Source organism: Montipora foliosa, chromosome 5, assembly GCF_036669935.1.
Source record: "Montipora foliosa isolate CH-2021 chromosome 5, ASM3666993v2, whole genome shotgun sequence".
NCBI classification, from domain to species: domain Eukaryota; kingdom Metazoa; phylum Cnidaria; class Anthozoa; order Scleractinia; family Acroporidae; genus Montipora; species Montipora foliosa.
In genome coordinates this window covers 24,647,639-24,655,138 of record NC_090873.1, presented here as the reverse complement: position 1 = coordinate 24,655,138, position 7,500 = coordinate 24,647,639, and the positions used below count along the sequence as shown (strand labels likewise).

At 39.3% G+C, this 7,500-nt stretch overlaps 1 protein-coding gene and 1 pseudogene across 1 annotated transcript in view; one reads left to right on the top strand and one right to left on the bottom strand.

Moving 5' to 3' along the window:
- The window catches only part of LOC138004380 (uncharacterized), a 2,291-nt pseudogene extending 339 nt beyond the window's left edge, over positions 1-1,952 (bottom strand).
- Positions 1-7,500, top strand: part of LOC138003766 (uncharacterized) — a 313,889-nt gene that overhangs the window by 33,572 nt on the left and 272,817 nt on the right. The gene's annotated exons all lie outside the window — the stretch shown is intronic.

Genomic DNA, 7,500 nt, shown 5'->3' with positions numbered 1-7,500 from the left:
TGCTTCACATGGATGAAGATCCTCGTATCCGCCTCCTAGTGGTTGCAGGCGGAAAGACCTTCCGTCTCTACTGGAGAAGGGCTGAGCACGTCAACACTAGATGTAATGATTACATCCACCCCTGGAAGTTGGATTGCAGTCACGCTTTCTGCTAAATAGTGAAAAAGCTCATTTTTGTTTTCATCCGATCGCAGAAAGCTCTTCCAGTTGACTCGAATGGCTGCATTATCGCACAGGCGCCTTCGTACTCCCGAGCCTCTCGCCTCCCTTGTACTACGCTTTAGGCTGTTTCGAAGTATTGATTATATATGAAATCTATTCTTTTGATATTCTGTGCTTATTTGATGACATAACTGAGAAATACAGATGTTGCATTGTCCTTAAATGTCTTAGACTTTCAAGGTGGTAGCATGTTAACAACTGTAGCAGCATCATAGACTTAAACGTCAACTTTTGGACACTCTACCGTGCACGTGGTGGAAGCGTCAAGTAACTAGACTAATTCAGATTTCTGTCCAGAACGCATTTTGCCAACGCAAGAGAGTGAGGGAGGACTAATAGCTTCTGCGTCATAATCATAGTCCTGTGCAAACTGCAAAGCTACACTGATGTCGCTACAAAAAGCAAGCTTTACCTCCCTTCACTCGCTATATTTACGGAGATCAGGCAATTGTGATAGCAATCGCTCCTTTAGCCGAGTGGAAGTAACTTGCTCGGGAACATAAGCTCCTAGTTGTTCAAGTCTACAAGAGTAAAGCTTTGACAAATCCGACAGCTTGAAAACTGTTTGCTTTGCATTATCCTCAATGTATGCAACTAACTCAGCTACAGCAATGGCTTCTAGCAAAACTTGAGTTGTGATATTTTCTTCCTCCTTAGGTGGAATACTTCTTAATCGATTGTAAAGGGCAGTAAGACAACCTACGTGGTAATATGAATCAATGACAGGCTTATCGCCGGCTGCAAGTTTTGTTAAAAGTTTTCGGTCTTGCAGTCTTGTAGCGGCTGCTCTGAGCTTGCTGTCAAGTGTAAGACTTGCGAAGAGTATCTTCAGTTTCATCACAAAAGAAACATGTTTGCTACTTCTTTTGGGGGTATTCCTAGACTATGGCGAGTTTTAAGAGGACTCGGTGCTTCAGAATCGTCTACTGAACTGTCCTCGAGTTTCCTCTTCTGAGCCCTCTGCAGCTTAAGAGTGCTGCATTTGTTAAATCATGACTTGTGCCATTTTGCTTCATGACGTTTTAACGTTACTTCTATTCCGTTTCCCTCATCGAGGCTTGAAAAAGAGGCTTGAATTGGCAATTCACCAATCTCACGAAATTGCTGTAGATTGTCTGCCAAATGTTTGTACCCCGAGCCGTAGTTCCTTGTACTATTTAAAGGACACACTAACTTCTCTTCTGTCTCTTGTTCACACAAAGCACACAAATTCAAGTTCTTTTCTGTTCTTACCTGAACTGTTTCCATAATCCAATATCCAAAACACTGCAAGTTCTTGTTCGAAAGCTAATAGCAACTAGGCGTTCTTTTAAAATCAGCCAGGCGCTACTTCTAAAAACAGCCAGCCGCTATTTGCTGAGTGCAGATATCAGCCAAACAATACTGCACGCAACAGGAAACTCAGATTGAGAGCAAATTGACAAAATTACCCTTCTTAATTAATAAAAACGTAGACTTCTGTTTGGTTTGACGATACTACAGTTTACCGTATTGGATCCACCGTTGATGAAGCATGTAACCTAAATAACGTACTGAATGAGCTTAACAAATGGTGTATGACTAACTCATTAACACCGCACTCTTCAAAATGTGAAGTGAAGTTTTTCCACCGGGGATTCTTCACTGGTCCACTTACTTTGATCACCATTGGGAATGTCAACGTTGCATGGGTCTATCTTACAAGACTGCTGGGCATTACTATCGACAGAATGCTTACTTGGGTGAATCATATTAAGGAATTAAGGAACAACTTTGTCAAGAAATTGAACTTATTGAAAAAGTGTTCTTTTCTCAACAGAAAATCACTTCTTGACCTATACTCTAAGGTGATTCTCCCTTCAGTGACATACAGCATCGCTATCTGAGGGAACTATAACAACCTGGATTATATCAAATCCCTGCAAGCCCTTCACTGTGGTGCCAGAAAGCTAATTTTTAATTTGCCGCGAGACACACCTTCAGAACAAGTTATGGAACTCACACAATGGGACTCGATTTATGACGTGTATAAACGCAGTCTTGTCAAACTAATCTATAACATAGCCAGCGATAATATGCCCGCAATGATTTCGGATTTAGTTGTATGGCGTAATAGTCCGTATAACCTAAGAGGACATAATAAGGCCGTCGTTCCACGATTTTCCACTCATTTCATGAAAAATTATTTTTGTTACAGAGCAGCTGTACTGTGGAACTGTGTTTCAGAATATTTTAATGATTCTTGTAATTTTAAACAATTTTATGCAAAGGCAAAATCTAGTCCGATGTTTAGGGAAATCAGATTGGCGATAAATTAAATTAATTTCCTATGTTTCATTCATTTTCAGTAGGTAATTAGATAATTAGATAAGTAATTAGATACACGACCCCTCAAGTATGTAGTGCTTAAACGCTAATCGTGTTTTTAAATAAAGGATTTTACTTTAAACAAAGGATTTTACGTAAATTCAGAGTGTTTAAAGGAAGAAATTTAATTAAAATGAGCCTGCAGTCCCAAACCACTGACCGCATACTAAAAATGATCAAAATATAAACTAAGGGAGCAAGATCCAGCTGGGGTCTTACTTTTTATTAATCTACATGTTAAAAGCTACATTTACTGAAAGTTTTATACTTGTATCACTATTTGAACTATTCTATGTTTTGTTGCTTATCCCCCGGACTATTCTGGTTGTTTTTGAAATTACAATTTTCATTTCACACAGAGTTTGTTTCTTTTGTTAACCTTGTTGTGGGGTTGAGAGTTTCCTTTGTGAATATCTCCCCCTCATTTTACAGGCTAACCCTAACTTTTGTCTATGATTTTTCCTCAACTCACCATCCACACACACATGATTCCCCTCAAAATACCTGCTGACTAGTGAATGTTCTGGTTAGTGGAGAGAAACCCCTTCTTGTAAGCCGGATCCGAATTACCACATCAGAATTTCTAAATTGTTTTAACGCAACTCGTTCTCCTTTGGTTAGGTTTTCTCTAGCTAATTTAATATTCCGAGGGTTTATCAAATCACGCCTAACACTGGATAGAAAAAGTTCAAGTTCTGGATACCTTGATGGTGGTGGCTTCCATTTCTTTTCTTTCGGAACTTTAGGAAGGTGACCAGTTGACTCTTGACTATCTTCAGGGCTATTTTCAATGAAAAAGACTGCTGTCCGCAAGCTCAAAAGCTTCCAAATCGTCGTATACACGTTGCCAGTCAACATCTTTTGGCATGGGACACAAAGATGGTCCTTTCTTGAGTAGATTGATTTGGTCTTGGCTAATGAACATGTTTGAGAGGTTGATAGGATCTAACTGATGTGATTCATTAGAAGTCGTTGTATTAGGTACATCCTGAGCTTTCGACGAAAGAGTTTTCGTTTCCTCACTAGCCTGTGTAGCCCGTAATAACGACGGGCTTGTGTGGCAGTATTAATGGGTAGATCTCTGGTGTTACTGGAAAAAAACTCCTGATCCAACGGAATTGTTTTGAACATCTTTCTTTTCTCGCGTTCTTTCAAGTTACGAAGTAGGTTGGAATTTTCCGCTTTCAGGCCATTCACTCCACAGTAGCAGAAGCAGCACGAGTCTGGGACAAGCTAACCAGATTCCAACACCACTGTACCTTTCTTAAAAATTGCTTGGATAACAATGTTATTCCAGCAGGATTTAATTTAAATTTTAACTTGGCACTTAATGTCGATGATCGGCTGACCTCGTGATCAGAAGCTTTGCAAGCAATCACTCCAACGAACGTCAAATGAACTGTGCGTTGCTCTTTTAAAAGCCTCGCAGAACAGAGTGAATTTTCTACAACGAGAGCTCCAATCTTGTAGGGAACAGATCTCCTCGTCCATCAACAATGGCTCTGCGAATTATATCTGGAATGGCCTGAAAGCGGAAAATTCCAACCTACTTCGTACTTCATCTTATGGCTTTGGGGGCATGTCTCATGCAAGAAAGACGCTCACCGCTGCTGAGAAACCTTATTCACAAACTGAAAAGGAACTCCGTAGGCTGGCAATAGTTTTATGGATGCACCAAATTTCATCAGTATGCAAGAGTACAAACTGACCACAAGCCACTAGAAGTTTTCTTCCGAAACCACTTTTCCAGGCGCCTCAACGGGTTGAACGGACGATGTTAGAGCCTCAGCGATATGACCCCCAAGTTGAATATGTTCCAATAATATCACTCGTTAAAAGAGCATGAATAATCGTGCTGCACGTGCGGCACATATTTAGCGGTACTCTGCATGACGAAGACGTACAATCACCAAAGTTTAGGTTTTGACGATAACGTGAGCATGCAACAAAGAATCTTTCATTCTCTATTTCAGTCGGAGACCGCTCTTACCGATTTATGTTTAGGATACTTCGCCCAAATTGTACGATGTGGATGAGATGAAATAATCGCAAAGACTTATACTAATAAAAAATAACAATATAATAAACCTATATAGCGCTATATCCTTAAGAGCTTCTGCCTGAGAGACCGGGGCAGACTTGGAGATGAAGGCCGGCCGATTTCACTTAAAATTGGTAAACAAAGTACTTATGTCAACTTATGTAATATGCCAAAGTTTCAACTTCAACGACGTTTTTTAGCCGAGGTCTGGATATCAGCCCCTCAGGGGTCCCCGAGGCTGATTTTCAGTGCAATTTTAGCCACTTTTAAATCTCTCTTTTAGCAATATGAAATTAATTTCAGGCAAAAAACAAAACCATCTTTGTAAAGCCCTACCCTTAGGCTTTTATGGGTGAGAACATTAGCTCATGGAAATTTTTCGCTAGCCTGTGGCTGTTATCACAACTTGGTCATATTTGAAGCATATGGGAAGCAACCGGAAATGGCCTGTTTTTCAGACCAAATATTGTCCATGCCCATGTTTTATATCTTGAGGTCTTAGTATCCTTGCAAAGTTCAGCCCTTAGTTTAGTAATATCAAGAAAAAAAAATACTAAGGTTGAGGCTTTTTACTAAGAAAAAAAACTTACGAGAAGATGGCTAACCAGGCCACTTCCGTTTAAAGTTTCAACAAAGCGTGTCTGCAAAAATCAGCCATTTAATTTCGATTATCTTTTTTCCTTCCAAGTTATTGTTAAAAGAGACTCTGAAGTTAATTGTCACCGAAAAGACTTGCCGTTAATAAGAAATTTTTATGTGATTGTTTTAGGACCGATCAGATAGTGGTCCGACAGCGGTTATAAATATCTTGGACAATAGGGCCGCTGCCAAAACTCTTTATTTACCTAACAACACATATCTTGCCGGTATATCACAATGCAAAATTGCATCTTTTTCGTCCAAACTGCAATGTTAATTTTATCTCCTTTGTTCAACTCGTTCAACGTATCACGTCTGTGGCCCGTAGTAATGAAGCGCTAATTAAATCAGGATATAAGCAAGCTTTGTAGTTCCATTCAGTAGTACTATAACCCACCTGTTTGGGCTTTAATATTTTCTGAAGAAAAAAGAACTTATCGGTCTCTTTAAATGCAACCATAACTTGAGAACCGTTTTGAACCGTTAAGAAATTTCGAATATTATTAAAGCTAATCGTCTAACACAAATTGCAGTCACTCTTCCAAAGTGCAAAGTGTCTGGATAAATTCACTTACAAAAAACGCTTACCTGGCTTCACTTTTACAGACAAACTTTAGCCCCAGCGATAAATTGGTCGCAAGTGCGTCGTTGCGAGTTAGATATACACAGGTCGATTAATACCGTACGTGACGAGCTCATTGTAGTTTGGCTGGCTATTACTGACTTGGAATTCAGTACAGTTGTTTTCTCGTTTACAATAATTTTTATAACGTAATTTCATGAAATCTAAACTTATGTCCTCTGAGATTTTTAGAGTAGGAGAAAAAAGAGAATCACGACGCAAATCTGCATGTGAAGATTCAAAAGCTTGTTTTTTGAGATCTATAGGAATTGCAGGTAATAGTTGAAAATGCTACAAAAAATTAACCTTGAGGTTGAACTTTCTTTGAAATTCATCAAGACAATTAAAATTTCCTTCCGAATTTATAAGATCATGAATAAATATTATATTACTGTTGAACCATGATTTCCAAAACCCTAAATTGCCATCAATTGTAATATTTTGATTATTCCACAGGATAAATTTACTATTTCTACCCTGCATTAAGACTATTTTTTCTCACATCGTTAAAATATTCTAGGAACTCTCGATAAAAGCGGGGCAGACTTTTTGCAACATTGTAATTACAATTAACAAGAAATGCCAGACCTCCATGTTTATTGAAATAGTAGTTTGGAATAGCCTTCCATGTATCCTTTGTTCCACTTAACAGTCTACTTAGCCAAGCTAAACGCAATGAGAGGATCATGGTCCTAAAGTTAGGAAAGTTGGGACTACCTTCTAAGAGTGGCTGGTAGATCACCTGCCTTTTCACAACCTCGTTCCCACGGTCTCTCCTCTCTGCCTCCCTTGGTCGTTGGAAGAGAGACCCTGGTTGTGGCTGGTCACGTGACCATCTATCCATCCAAAACCGCAAGGTGGGTGGGTACTCAAGTACATTTGGTTGAGAGGATGATAAAATACCATCCGGGGGAAGGTGAAGTTGAACAATTGTTGGTTTCAAGATGGCTCTCGCGTTTCTGATATGTGTTCAGAAGGCGCTACTTTCGGCTGGCTATGACGATATAATTTTGAAAGTGAAACAAGTCATTTGCCTGGAAAGTTTATATTTAAAGAAAGATTTGGTTGCTGTTCTTCCTACCGGCTACGGGAAATCCTTAGTTTTCCAAGTTCTGCCTCGATTGTTGAGGGAAAGAGAGAAAACACGTGCAACCACGTCGGTAACAAAGTCTGTAGTTTTAGTTGTTTCACCTTTGAACGCTTTGATGTATGATCAAATTTCTAAATTGAGAGCGAGAGGTGTGGAAGCAGCGGTGCTAGGAGTAAAGAAAGGAATCGACGCTGATTCGCCGATTATTTCCCAGTGGGAAGGAGCTCGTGAAAGTATCACCAAGGCCGGATACGAGATTGTTTTTTGTCACCCGGAGGCTTTTTTATCTTGTAATAATAGACTGGAAGTTCTACAAAGCAGTGTTTATTTATCAGCCATCAAAGCAGTCGTAGTAGATGAAGCTCACTGCATCCTTGAATGGTGAGCAAATTTCAGTAACGTTTTTAAAGTTTATAGTCTAGATGAAATGTTGGCATAGCCAGCCGTTCATTTAAATTTAAGCTTATTTCAAATTAACCACAATGCCTCTTTTCACAATTTATGACACATAGCATAAATAACAAAATTAGTTGTTCATCC